Here is a 15,371-nt window from a genome sequence, read left to right as displayed (position 1 = left end):
CCAAGAAGTTCTGTGCTTAAATCTTTCCAGTGGGGCTGAATATTATGAGTTAAATAGTGGAGCCAACAAAAGAAATGTTTTTCATCATCATTAAAAAAAAAAAAATCTGAGATGAAGTTCCAGGCCTGTTGGAAGGACAGACAGCAAAGGCCAGCAAAGGCTGAATATGCTATCACTCCAAGCAGGCTGCCTGACCTTCAGATCTCATTCTTTTAAACTAGCTCCATCCTATTTCCATCCCAAACCAACAGAAAGTTTTGCTCTTAGCAGCTAAATTGGGTTTGTTATTATCATGAAAGGCTTCATCTGAACTCAAAGATCAGATTTTTTAAATTTGTTTAGCTGATAAGCTCTTCTCTGACCTTTAATTCCTGGTAAAAACAAAGCTAATTACATGAAGCCTGCATTCAATTTTTAAATAGTCTATGTTGTTTACTGATTCTATCTAATTAGACCAACTTTACAGTCCAGATAATGCACTCTGACAAGCCTGTGGGTTCAAACAGTGGGCTTCGAGTCAGAGACCAGAATACCATGTCCCAGCTGTGATATTTACTGGCTGTGTGACCTTGGGGAATAATAATGATAGCTAACGTTTATATAGTACTCTTTACAAATGTTATCTCATTTCATTCTCACAATAAACCTGTGAGGTTGGGGCTACTATTATCATCTCCATTTTACAGATGAGGAAACTGAGGCAGAGAGAGGGTAAGCCACTTGTCTAGGATCATACAACTAGCAACTGTCTGAGGAAGGATTGGAAGTCAGGTCTTCCTGATTCCACATCTAGTGCTCTATTCACTGTGCCACCTAGTTCCCAGGCAATTGAGTGTAGGGCTGCTCAGGATTTAAAGCTAGGGATTTTAGAGAGCATTTCCCCCACGTAGCATGAATGAGGAAACTGAGGTCCAGAAAAATTAATCAGCTTACCCGAGGTCCCACAGGACCTTGACTAAAAGAATGATAGTGGAGGGCAGAGGGTAGAGCCAAGATGGCAGAGTAACAGCAGGGACTCAGTTGAGCTCTCCCAAATTCTCCTCCAAATACTTTAAAATAATGTCTCAAGTTGAACTCTGGAGCACAACTAACAAAAGGTCAGGGTGAAGCAATTTTCCAGACCAAGACAAATTAGGTCAGCAGGAAAGGCTTGTCCTACTGGGTTGGTGGTTGGACTGGGGCCTTAATGCAGTGCTGGCCATGCCCAGTAAGTGAGCAATAAGTGTTGTAGGGTGGCTGCATTGGAGGCTTCAGGAGCTCTCAGCCCACAGACAGTAAGGGAGTTGGACAACTGATTGCATTGTTGCAACCAGTTGCTGCATTGCCCATATGTAGTTCCAGGTTGCAGCCCCAGGGTGAAGAGGAAAAATAGTGCATTAGAGCTTGTGGGAGCAGGGGAGCAGGGATCCTAGTCACAGTTCTAGGGCAGAGAAGAGTGCTCTGTAGTCAGTCATGAGGGAGCAAGAGCCCTGGTCTCAGATTCAAGGCAGAAAGGTATTCTGATGCTTGCAACTGCAGAAGATCAGGAGCTCAAGTTACAATTCCAGGGTCAAAAGGAGTGAAAGTACCTGATGCCAGACCAGGAGAGCAGTGACTATGCCTTTTTTTAGATCATACCACTTTCGAAGAACCAAAGACTTACAGACCCCCAGAACTACCTCTGAAAGTAGCAGCATGAAAATCTGAAACTTGGGACAGTCTCCTCCCTCCTCTATCCCAGGAACAGAACCCAATTTTAACATAAAGTTATGTCAAGAAATAGGCTGGGAAAATAATCAAACAATAACAGCAAAAAAAGCTTGACCATAGAAAGTTACTATGGTGACAGGAAAGATCAAGACACACTTCAGAAGAAGGAAACAAAGTCAAAATAGCTATATTTAGCAACTATAGGCAGAGCTTCAAAGAAAAATGTGAATTCTGCTCAAAAGGGATTTTAAAAAATCAAATAAGAGAAGTAGAGAAAAATTTGGGAAATAAATGAGAGTGATGTGAGAAAATTATGAAAAGAGAGTTAACAGCTTGGCAAAGGAGGCACAAAAAAATGAAGAACATAATACCTTAAAAATCAGAATTGCCCAGGGAAAAGGAGGTACAAAAAACATAATCCTGAAAAATTAAAATTGGGCAAGTAGATGCTGATAATTCAATCGGACATCAAGAAACAATAAAACAAAATTAAAAGAATCCAAAAAATATTTTAAAATGTGAAATCTCTTATTGGAAAAAATAACTGACCTGGAAAATAGATTGAGGAGAGATAATTTAAGAATTATGAACTACCTGAAAGCCATGATAAAAAAAAAGTCTAGATGTCATATTTCAAGAAACTATCAAGGAAAACTACTCTGATATCCTAGAATCAGAAGATAAAATAGACATTGAAAGAATCTACTGATCAACTCCTGAAAGAGATCCCAAAGTAAAAACTTCCAGGACTATGCTGACCAAATTCCAGAGTTCTCAGTTCAAGGAGAAAATACTGCCAGTGACCACAAAAAGAAAAAACAAAGAACAATTGAAATATCATAGAGCCATGGTCAGGATAGTACAAGATTTAATAGCTTTATTGGAAGTTTTGGAATGTGATATTCAAGAGGGCAAAAAAGCTAGAATTACAACCAAGAATAACCCTCCCAGTAAAACTGAGTATAATCCTTTAGGGGAGAAAAATGATATTTAATGAAATAGAGGACTTTCAAGCATTCCTGATAAAAAAGATCAGAATTGAATAGAAAATTTGACTTTCAAGACTCACTAGAGAAGCATAAAAATGTAAACATGAATGAGAAGCCATAAGGGATTCAATAAGGTTAAACTGTTTACGTTCCTACATGGGAATATGATACTTGTAATTCTTGAGATCTTTACCATTAATAGGCAGTTAGAAGGAGTATATATAGACAGAGGGTACAGGTGTGAGTTGACAATGATGGGATGATTTCAAAAAAATAAAATTAAAGTGTAAGAAAGAGGTATGCATTAGGAGAAGAGATTAGGAAGAAGTAGAATGGAGTAAATTATCTCGTATAAAAGAGGTCCAGAAGGAAGACCTTTTACAGTGGAGGGTAAGATGAAGGGGTGACAGACAATGCTTGAACCTTACCCTCATCAAAATTGGCTCAAAGAGAGAATAACCTACATACTCAGTTCCATATAGAAATCTGTCTTACTCTATAGGGAAGTAGGATGGAAGTCAAGAGAAGGCAGGGCTGATAGAAGTGAGGGCAGACTGGGGGAGGTGGTGATCAGAAGCAAAACAGACTTTGGAGAAGGGACAGAGTGAAAAGAGAGAGAGAGAGAGAGAGAGAGAGAGAGAGAGAGAGAGAGAGAGAGAGAGAGAGAGAGAGAGAAATGGGGTAGGGGAGGATAACGGAATGATGATGCCTTTGAAAGAAATAGAGAAGTCTGGATCTTTGAGATTTGAAAGTTTATGACCTAGTTCACAGGGCTGTTATATGGAAAATATTTTGGAAACCTGAAAGAAATACAGAATACAGATAACAAAGAACACACAATAAATACAGAATACAGAAATATGACATCATCATCGTCATCACCACCACTGCAATCATCATCATCAAAGGGGAGAGTTCAACAGGAAGAGATCAAGCTGAAATTCTCGGGTCTATAGACCTGTTGGGCACTTGTTCTCTGTTAGATCCCCTTGCTGCCATCCTCACCCCACCAGCCCATGATCTCTTCCTTTTCATAGACTATAAGCAATTCAGAAACTTGGCATTTAGATGCAAGACAGAATCTTACCAGTTTTCTCTTTGTGGTCCTTGATGCTGCTATAAGAGTCGGTGAGGAATTAGGAAAAAACCACAACTCCCCCCAATATAATTGCACAATGAGCCCCAGGGAATTCTAGAAGCATCCACACATATATTCTGACATACATGTATTCCGAGGCTGGAGAATGCCACAGGTACAGGCAAACCTCCTGGGTTTCCACACAATGACTGTTATGAGTGCACTTTTGCTTTTCATGAGCACACTCAAGCTGTCTGCCCCGAACCTCAGCACAAATTATATGAATCCACATAGGTTCATGGATTGAAATCCAGAAGGGACAGAGGCCATCTGGTCCAATTACCTATTTTTATAGATGAGGAAACTAATACCTAGTGAATATAAGTTTCTTGCGCAATATCACATAAGGAGCAAACAATGGAGGCAGGATTTTTATCCAGGTCTTCCAGTTTTAGAGCCAATACACTCATTTCAGATTCCCATTTTGTCTTTCCACAGATAGTCTCTCTACAATACTTAGAGATCCAGAAGGATATATCTTGATTCCTGTTAAGGAGGCCTTTGACACTGAAGCATTTTCAAATCATTGAAGAATTTTTTGAAATGCACAAAAGAGAATGGTTGGAAATTCTGAAGGAGAGATAAAACAAGCAGTGGAAAGCTCAGAAATTAACATATTGAATTTATTATGTAGACATATAAAATTATTTTATTTATTCTATATTAGCATATATACACATATTTATTATACATTATATTGTTTTAATTATATATGACTACAATATAATACATATTAATATTTAAAATATATTAATCATTAATTAATTTTATTTATTTTTGTTTATTATATTTTATATAAATTTAATATTACAAATTTTATATTTGGTTAATATATTATATTCATAATATTATTTGACTACATTAAATTGTATATTAAATAAAATAATGTATACTAATTTAATATACTGATATATTTGTATTTATATTATTAATGTTATAAATAAAACAAAAAATATTTATATTAAAAATTCTATATTATTTATTAATAATTAATATAGCATACTTATTAATATGTAATAATTATTATAATATTATGAATTATATAATTGTTTATATAACTATACATACAAGCTGCATAAAACAGAGATTCTAGGTTTCATATACAATCCCCTTTTTCTCTTGGTATTTGGAAATGTCTACAGATATTTACTAGGTTTAGAAAAAAAACTTTAAAAAAACCATTTAGAAAAGAGGCCCACTTAATTGTATCCTCTGCATGTCAACTTGGGAAATCCCAGATTCCCAGTAACCAGCATGAAAGTAATGTCAAGTTGCTGGTTCTTCTCCTACATAGGCTGGGTGGTGCAGACACCTTCTTCAGCTTTTCCAGCTCTTTTCTAATACCTGACACTGCTCTCCACCCCCATAGTGTCGAATTTTCCTTCTCATGTGAAATCTTTCCCGAACCAAGAGTATGCACCATGAACCTTCCAGGCTTCTCTCCATTTTGGGGGATTCCTGATAACCTTCTTCTATTTCTCCTTCTCCAAAGGTATTTATAGTGTGAATTGGTCCAGTGGATTTGCCCAAATTAACTTTTTATTTCTTACTCTCTCATCCTCTTCTGAAGTCTTCCCTAGGGCCAGAAAGAAAGAGCACACATCTGAACCCAAGATCAGGGAGAGTCAGGGGAAGTCTTTGGTTCCAAAGAAACAGAGAGATCTGGGATAGAGAAAAGGCTGTAACAGCCATCAAAAAAATCTCCAGCTAGATTTCATGCTTTATTGAGAAATAAACTCTCCCCAGCCTTGGTCTGCAAACAGCTGTTCCTCTGATTAGCACCCCAAACTGTAAAACAGTAAACAATTTAAATTTTAAATTTTTGGTTTTGTTTTAAAGGGGAATATTCAGGCAGTAGGAAACAGTCAAGGAGGAAAGAGAGCTTAGACACTTCTGGGCTAAGGAATTCTGTTTGGCTAAAGCAAAGCATATGAGAAAGAATGATGCGACACAAGGCTAGAAAGCGAACATTTCCTTCAAGATGGCCCTTTCCATTAAAGGGCTAACAAAGGACAGCCATCAAATATCAAATTTGACAAATCCTTTTGTTCTCCCTTACTTTCTCCCACAGACTCATTGCTTGTCCTTTAATAAACAGTGTTACAAATCTGGGGGTTCCATCTTGTTCAGTCATTAGGCAAGACAAGTGTTGAGGTCTATATCGTCCATGTTCTCCCAAAAATTAAGCCTGGAAGATATAGACCTCAATACTAGTTGAAGTTAACAGTCTGGTAGGAATTAGTAAATAGCAGTTTTTCTCCATTTCTTCCAAGGATATTTTAAGATTCTTTTTTTCTTTTCTTTAATAGCAGGAGAGATTTCAGTCTCAACATGATTTGTGTTGCTTTGCAAAATACTGAGCTTCCCACCACTGAAAGTGTTCAAATAGAGGGCAAATGACCATTCTTTAAAGAGGCTCTTAATACTTCATAACCTTCTAGCTCTTTGGAATAGGAGCATAAAAATAGAATCTTTGTCCAGACCCTTCCCACTACCACTACCCCTCAACATAAGCCTCCCTCAAAATGTCCTGGAAAAGTGGGCAAAAAATTGTGTATGTGACAGAATTGAGAATTCCATTAACAAAACTGAACTTCTTTAATACAGTACCATCTTACTCCTTTAAAAGGGTAGCATCCCCCAATGACTCTCAAACATGACATTGACCTGGAAGTGAAGGTACAATTTTGCCTTTAACAATAAGGGCAAAGGGAAGAGAGTGCTAAGGAAACTTTTGTAAGCCTGGAATAAACCAGAGGGAATGGGAAGACATACATAGGATTTCTGTTCTCTTTCTCTCTTGGTCTCTTGTCTTACAGTCACCCCAGAGGTCTCATCACCCCTTTCTGATCTCATGACAGAGGCTGGCTTGGCTGTCTCTCACTCTCTCTCTGTCTGCCACCTGTGCAACCTTTTGTCAAGTTCAGAGAAGAAAGGCACTTAATTTCTAATTTAATTCCATCCTATTTGCTTGTATGTCTATATTTTTGAGGTTGTCATTAAAAATCTTATTCTCAATTTATGAAATGCTTTTCAAAAACATGTTTGTACTGAATCAGAATCTTTTCTGAAGTTCTGTGTCCTAGCAAGTTCTTATTAAATATTACCATTGTTAACAAACTGGTGAAGATTTGTGTCCGACTTACTGAACAAGATTCAAACTAATAGTACCCGTCAGTCACTTACTAAAAGGGCCCCAGAAGTGCTGGTTTGGAAAGGAAGATCTTTCTAGGATGATAGCCCTCATAGACTGTCAGTGACAGTGGGATTGGTATTGACAACAATCCATAATCAACATTACAGAATGTGATAAAGTGGAAGAGTCAGAAGATTTGATGTTACAAGCTAATGTAACACTGGTTCTAGCTACAATTGTGTCACTCCCCCTTTCCTCCCCCACCAGATGTTCCCTTCCCCATTTAGAGACAACTGGGGGTTTAGAACTGTTACAGTGAGACATAGCATCTGTCAGGGCTTGTCATCACTATCCCCAGATGCTGGAATCACTCTGACTAGGACAAGTATGTATTCAATATCACTGGCTGAATACCCAGGCTGGCAGCATCTGCTTCTGTGCACTATGTTAATTATCACTTCTTTCATGCTCTCTAATTCCAGGTTCACCTTAGGGGTATTCCTATGGATCTGTGACTGGAGCTACCCAGGAACTTCTAGGAATTTTGTAGTCAAAATACATTCTTAAACTGTTTGTGAATCCATACCTAATCATACCCTGCCCCTCTCCACATCATAAATGGATTCCCACCTTCAACTTCTACACAATTGTGTTATCCACTCTTCTTGACTAAGATCAGTAATACTCCAAGCACAGACTTCTCCATCCACATCCCCTTCTCCACATACCTTAGATATCAAACTGGTCAGATTGTCCCATTTGCTACCTACACCTATTCCACAAGTCACCAACATTCTGTCTTCTTTTTTATATCCAAGGTGGGCAGTCAAACATTATAAGGAGCTTCAAGATCTATTCAACATACAGGGGCTACAACTTTGGTGTCTGTTAGTTTGTCCTCTCTTCTTTCAGCCCTTTCCTCCCTCCCCTCCCCTACCCCAACTCCCAGATGTAGGGCTGATACCCTATAGGAAACCCAGAGGCATTCTTTTCATACAATGCCAGGGAATCTTATAAGGTTCACTCAGTTTCTCATTCCTGCAAAAAATTGTCCCTCATGCAACTGCAGCAGACTTCTGCTTTCTCTACTGAGTTTCATGTCTTCTTGGGGCTATTAGTTCTTCCTTCTTTTCTAAGCCTAAGTTGCTGCCAACTCTTGGGCTATCACTTTTTTCCCTGACCAGGTGCTATTATCCCTCTCCTTTCTCACCCACTTCCTTCTGCCTAATTTTTTTCTATTTTTACTACTAGTTTTTCCCAGCCTTAGTGTTTTCCACCAAAAGTATTTCCTACAGCTCCTGCTTCCTTTTCTTCTCCAATTCAATCTGTTCTTCCATTCCAATTGCTGCCAGAAAATAGTCCCAAACTCTCCTTGATCTATTCTGCCTGGTGAAGTTTTGGTGGGATTATTTGACATTCTGAATTGCAGACTCCCTGGGCTCTACCCCTTAGGACCAACTAGTTGCTAAAATATCCTTTCCCACCTGCAAAGCCCATCTTAGCCCTGACAGCCTCTACCCACTAACTGCCCTAATATAGAACAAATATATAGGGGCCAGCTTCTTAACATATTGTACCAAATACTAACATTAAGAGAATGCCCTGACCAATCCTTTGTAACTTAGGAAGAGAAGGTGGGTATCAATCACTAAAGAAAGCAGCTATGATCACTGCTGTATTGATCATCTGGGTCTGAATCTTGGCTCTGCTTCTAATGGGTTGTCTTGTTCTCAATTTTCTCATCTCAAAAAGCAAGAAGTTGACCTGGAATGAAGGGTTCTTAACCTGGGGGTGCTTTACCTTTTTTATGAAAAAAAATTTTGATAACTGCATTTCAATATGATTGGTTTTCTTTGTAATTTCATGTAATTTATTTTATGATTCCGAGAAGGCATTCATTCATAGGCTTCATCAGATTGCCCAAAGGTCCTTGACACAAAACAAGTTAAGAAGTCCTGGCTTAGATGGTTTCATGCAATGGATAGGAATTGGATAAGATGACTTTGAAGGTTCCTTACAACTCTAATATTCTACTGCACTGTGGTGAGATGAAAGGTACAATAGATATGGAATAGGAGATCCGAGTTGGCATGCTGGCTCTGACATTCACCATCTAGCTATCACCAGCTGGATGACTGGGCAGCTGAATCTCAGTTTCCTCATAAGCCAAATAGGGATAATAATATTTATACTATCTACCTCATGGGGCTATTGTGAGAAAAGAGCTTAAGAAGCCTTAAAATGATATATAATGGTTCTATTATGCAAGGGAAATGTCATTCTTCTTCTAACTCCCTCTTCTCTGAGCCTACAATCCTGTGCTGGAGTCAACTCTTTCTGCTTCAGAGGTGATTGTTAAATTTTCAGTGTCAGCATTTATACATTAGAAATCTGTAAATACTGTCAATCAGGGCTTGATTTAGTGTTTTTGTGATTGTCTAGACTAAAGGAAGTATGGGAGAAAATGTCAATATTGTAGATTACACTTAAAGGTCTGTTGTAGGTACTTCTTTTTCCTCCCAAGGAAGCCAGTTAAACATTTACCAGCAAATGATACAATTCTTTGATCTCCACCCTCAAGAGAAACACTTAAACTATTGTCCAGACATAATGTAAACCTGTATAGTGAACTGGCATCTTGTTAGGGGTTACGCATGGCTCTGTGTGGTATCATTCTGTCCTTTCACTGGACTATATAATTAAAGAATCACAAAGTTCAGAGCTGGAAGAGGTCTTAGGGATTAGCTAGTCATAAAATCAGAGGATCAGAGATTCAAACCTGAAAGGGATCATAAAGTTCATCTAACCCAGTCCTCTCAGTTTACAGATAAGCAAAACTCCCAGAGATTTTAAATGACTTGCTTGAGTTACATGACTCTGCCAGAGGCAGGATTTGAAACCAAAGTCTTCCTCACTCCACATCTTTTATTTCTTCTGCTAAATTACTTCTCAACCAAAACACCAAACCTGTTCTTCAGTATTGAAACTGTGGTCTCACATAAACATACAGATGAAAATGAGGGGTGAAACCTCCCCACTAATAGCCTGTCAATTATCCAAGTATTTCCAAATATCCAGATGTTTGGCATCATGGTTATAGACTGAGAATCAAGAGAAATATTTTTCAATCTTCATATAGAAATGTGGTGGCAGATATATAGACATGGCCTTAGTTTTTCCTACTGGCAGCATTAAGAGAATAGAATCTTAAGGTCTAGCAATACTGAGAAAAAAAGACTACTGATGACCTGGGTTCCAATGTTAGTTATTCTTAGTATCTGTGTGATTTTTGTAAATACAAATTTTGTCTTTGAATCTACTGAGTTTAACACATAGCAGACGGTTGATTGTTGGAATAAACCAACATCTTACACCATATACCAAGATAAGGTCAAATTGGGTACATGATTGAGACATGAAAGGTAAAACTATAAGCAAATTAGGTGAGCAAGGGATAGTTTACTGACAGATCTATGGAGAAGGGAAGAATTTATGACCAAACAAGAGATGGAGTACATTATCAAATGCAAAATGGATAATTTTGATTATATTAAATTAAAAAGTTTTTGCACAAAGTCAATGCAAAAAAGGTTAATGGGGAAGTAGAAAGGTGAGAAACAATTTTTATAGCCAGAGTTTCTGATAAAGGCCTCATTTATGAAATATAGAGAAATGAGTCCAATCTATAAGAATACAAGTAATTCCCCAAATGATAAAAGGGTATGAACAGGAAGAAATTAAAGATATCTATAGTTATATAAAAAATACTCTAAATCACTATTGATTAGATAAATGCAAAGCAAAACAACTCTGAGGTACCACATCAAACCCATCAGATTGGCTAACATGACAAAACTGGAAAATGATAAATGTTAGTGAAGGAGCTGGAAAATTGGAACATTAATGCTTTATTGGTGGAGCTGTGAATTGATCCAGCCATTCAGGAGAGCAATTTGGAACTATGCCCAAAGGGCTATAAAACTGTGCATACCCTGTGATACAACAATAGCACTACTAGGTCTGTGTCTCAAAGAGATTATAAAAAAGGGAAAAGGACTCACATGTACAAAAATAATTATAGCAGCTCTTTTTGTGGTGGCAAAAAAACTAGAAATTGAGGGGATGCCCATCAATTGGGGATTGGCTGAACAAGTTGTGGTATATGAATGTAATGAAATACTGTTGTTCCATATGGAATAATGAGCAGGCAGATTTCAGAAAAACCTGGAAAGACTTGTATGAACTGATGTTGAGTGAAGTGAGCAGAACCAGGAGAACACTGTACATAGTAAGAGCAATATTGTGCGATGATCAACTTTGTTAGACTTAGCTCTTCTCAGCAATGCAGTAATCTAAGACAATTCCAAAAGACTCATGACAAAAAATGCTATCCACATCCAGAGAAAGAACTCTGGAGTCTGAACGCAGATTGAAGCATACTATTTTCTCTTTTTTATTGTTTTTATTTCTTGTGGTTGTTCTCTTTTATTCTGATTCTTCTTTCACAACTTGACTAATGTGAAAATATATTTGATATGATCATATATGATAGCTTATATCAGACTGCATGCTGTCTTGGGGAAAGGGGGATGGAAAAAGGGGGCAGAAATTTAGAACTCAAAATCTAATAAAAGCAAATGTTGAAAAGTAAAAATAAATTAATAATAAAAAGCAAGTGCTTGTTTGTCAGATGATTAATTGATAACTTAGAGTAAGTCTCACTTAACTTTTCTTTTTTTAATGTTTATTTATTTTTAGATTTCAAAATTCATTTCCACAAAATTATGAGTTCCAATTTTTCTCCCCATCTCTCCCCTCTCCCCACCCCATAACACCTTGAATTCTGATTACTCCCTTCCCTCAATGTGCACCCCCTTCTATCACACACCCCCCTTCCCTTATCTCCATCTTCCCTTTTTTCTTGTAGGGCAAGATAGATTTCTGTACCCCATTACCTGTATTTCTTATATCCCAGTTATATGCAATAACAATTCTCAACATTCATTTCTAATACTTTGAATTCCAACTTCTGCCCCTTCCTCCCTCCCCACCCATCCCCATTGAGAAGGCAAGCAATTCAATACAGGTTATATATGTGTCATTTTGCGAAAGACTTCCATAATAGTCATGTTATGTAAGACTAACTATATTGCCTTCCATCCTACCCTGTCCCCCCTTTATTCTATTCTCTCATTTGACCTTGTCCTTTCCCAAAAGTGCTGACTTCTAATTACTCCCTTCTCCCATTTGCTCTCCCTTCTATCATCCCCCTCACCCTACTTGTCCCCTTCTCCCCTACTTTCCTGTAGTGTAAGATAGATTTTCATACCAAATTGAGTACTTTACTCCCTCCTTAAGTCATATATGTAAAGAGTAAGCTTCACTTTTCCCCTCTCACCTCCTCCCTTTTCTCCTCCATTGAAGATTTTTCTTTCATGAGTGATAATTTGCTCCACTCAATTTCTCCCTTTCTCCTCCCAATATATTCCTCTCTCACCTCTTAATTTTATTTTTTATAGTTATCATCCCTTCTGATTCAACTCAGCCTGTGTTCTCTGTCTATGTGTGAGTGAGTGAGTGAGTGAGTGAGTGTGTGTGTGTGTGTGTGTGTGTGTGTGTGTGTGTGTGTGTGTGTGTATAATCCTTCAGCCTACCCAAATACTGAGAAAAGTCTCAAGAATTACAAATATTATTTTCCCATGCAGGAATGTAAACAGTTCCACTTCAGAAAGTCCTTTATGATTTCTCTTTCCTGTTTACCTTTTCATGCTTCTCTTGATTCTTGTGTTTGAAAGTCAAATTTTCTCTTCAGTTCTGGTCTTTACATCAAGAATGCTTGAAAGTCCTCTATATCATTGAATGACCATTTTTCCCCCTGAAGTATTATACTCAGTTTTGCTAGGTATGTAGTTCTTGGTTTTAATCCCAGTTCCTTTGACTTCTGGAATATCCTGTTCCGAGCCCTTCGATCCCTTAATGTAAAAGCTGCCAGAACCTGTGTTATCCTGATTGTATTTCCAAAATACTCGAATTGTTGCTTTCTAGCTGCTTGCAATATTTTCTCCTTGACCTGGGAACTCTGAAATTTGGCTACAATATTCTTAGGAGTTTCTCTTCTCGGATTTCTTTCAGGAGGTGACTGGTGGATTCTTTCAATATTTATTTTGCCCTCTGGTTCTAGAACATCAGAGCAGTTTTACTTGATAATTTCATGAAAGATGATGTCTAGACTCTTTTTTTGATCATGGCTTTCAGGTAGTCCCATAATTTTTAAATTTTCTCTCCTGGATCTATTTTCCAGGTCAGTTGTTTTTCCAGTGAGATATTTCACATTATCTTCTATTTTTTCCTTCTTTTGGTTTTGTTTTATAATTTCTTGGTTTCTCATAAAGTCATTAGCTTCCATCTGCTCCACTCTCATTTTTAAAGAACTATTTTCCCCAGCAGCAAGAGATAGAAAGAGAAATCCCATTTAAAGCTAGGGTAGACACTATAAAATATTTGGGAGTTTATCTGCCAAAACAAACCCAGGGACTATATGAACACAACTACAAGACACTTTTCACACAAATAAAGTCAGATCTAAGTAAGTGGAAAGCATCAGTTGCTCATGGGTAGGCCAAGCCAATATAATAAAAATGGCAATTTTACCTAAATTAATTTACTTATTTAGTGCCATACCAATTAAACTATCAGATAATTATTTTCTAGAGCTGGAAAAAAAAAGTATCAATATTCATATGGAAGAACGAAAGGTCCAGAATATCAAGGGGACTAATGGAAAGAAATGATAGGGAAGGTGGCCTAGTGCTACTAGATCTCAAATTGTATTATAAAGCAGCAATTATCAAAACTACTTGGTACTGGCTAAGAAACAAAAGGGTAGACAAGTGGAATATGTGGGGCACCCAAGACATAGTAGACAATGAATATAGCAATCTACTGTTTGATAAACTCAAGGATCCCAGCTTCTGGGATAAGAACTCACTGTTCGACAAAAATTGCTGAAACTGGATAACAGTGTGGTGGAAACTAAGCCTAGACCAATGCCTGACACTGTACACAAGAATTAAATCCAAATGGGTGATCTAGGTATAAAGATTGATAGTATGGACAAATTGGTAGAACAAGGAATAGTGTATTTATCAGATTTATGAAGAAGGAAAGAATTTTTGACTAAAGAAGAGATAGAAAGCATTGTGAAGTGCAAGATGGATAATTTTGATTACATGAAACTGAAAAGTTTTTGCACAACCAAACCCAATGCAACCAAAATTCAGAAGGATGTAGAAAACTGGGAAAGAATTTTTACAGCTAGTGTTTGTGATAAAGGCCTCATTTCTAGAATATATAGAGAACTGAGTCAAATGTATAAAAATACAAGTCATTCCCCAATTAATAAATGGTCAAAGGATATGAACAGGCAATTTTCAGAGGAAGAAACTAAAGTTATCTATAGTCATATGAAAAAATGCTCTAAATCACTTTTGATTAGAGAAATGCAAATCAAAACAACTCTGAGGTACAACATCACACCTATCAGATTGGCAGACATGACAGAACAGGAAGATGATAAATGTTGGAGAGAATATGGGAGAGTTGGAACACTAATACATTGTTGGTGGAGTTGTGAGCTAATCCAACCATTCTGGAGAGCAATTTGGAACTATGCCCAAAGGGCTACAAAAATGTACATACCCTTTGACATAGCAATATCACTTCTGGGACTGTATCCCAAAGAGATCATAAAAATGAGAAAGGGTCCCACATGTACAAAAATATTTATAGCAGCACTCTTTCTGGTAGCCAAAAACTGGAAGTCAAGGGGATTCCCATCAATTGGGGAATGGCTGAATCAATTATGGTATATGAATGTAATGGAATACTATTTTGCTATAAGAAATGATGAAAAGGAAGTCTTCAGAGAGGCGTGGCAAGACTTATATGATCTGATGCTGAGGGAAAGGAGCAGAAGCAGGAGAACTTTGTTCACAGCAATGACCACAGTGTGCGAGAGTTTTTTCTGGTAGACTTGGAACTTCATAGCCATGTAAGGACTTAAAAAAAATTCTCCATGGTCTTCTGAGTCAAAATGCCTTCCACATCCAGAGAAAGAACAATGGAATTCAATCACAGAATGTAGCAGATCATTCTTTTGTGTACGAGTATTATGTTTTGGTTTGTTATATGATTTCTCCCGTTCATTTTAATTCTTCTACGCTGCATGACTACAGTGAAAATGTATTTAATAGAATGTATGTGTAAAACCTATATAAATTGTATGCCATCTCAGGAGGGAGGAGAAAATAGCAATCTAAGTTATGTGGTAGTGTTGCAGAACACTGAAAATAAATAAAATTAATTTTAAAAAAAAGAACTATTTTCTTCAGTGAGCTTTTGAACCTCCTTTTCCATTTGG

This window comes from Notamacropus eugenii, chromosome 6 (assembly GCF_028372415.1).
Source record: "Notamacropus eugenii isolate mMacEug1 chromosome 6, mMacEug1.pri_v2, whole genome shotgun sequence".
NCBI lineage: Eukaryota > Metazoa > Chordata > Mammalia > Diprotodontia > Macropodidae > Notamacropus > Notamacropus eugenii.
Note: the sequence above shows the minus strand (reverse complement) of the source record.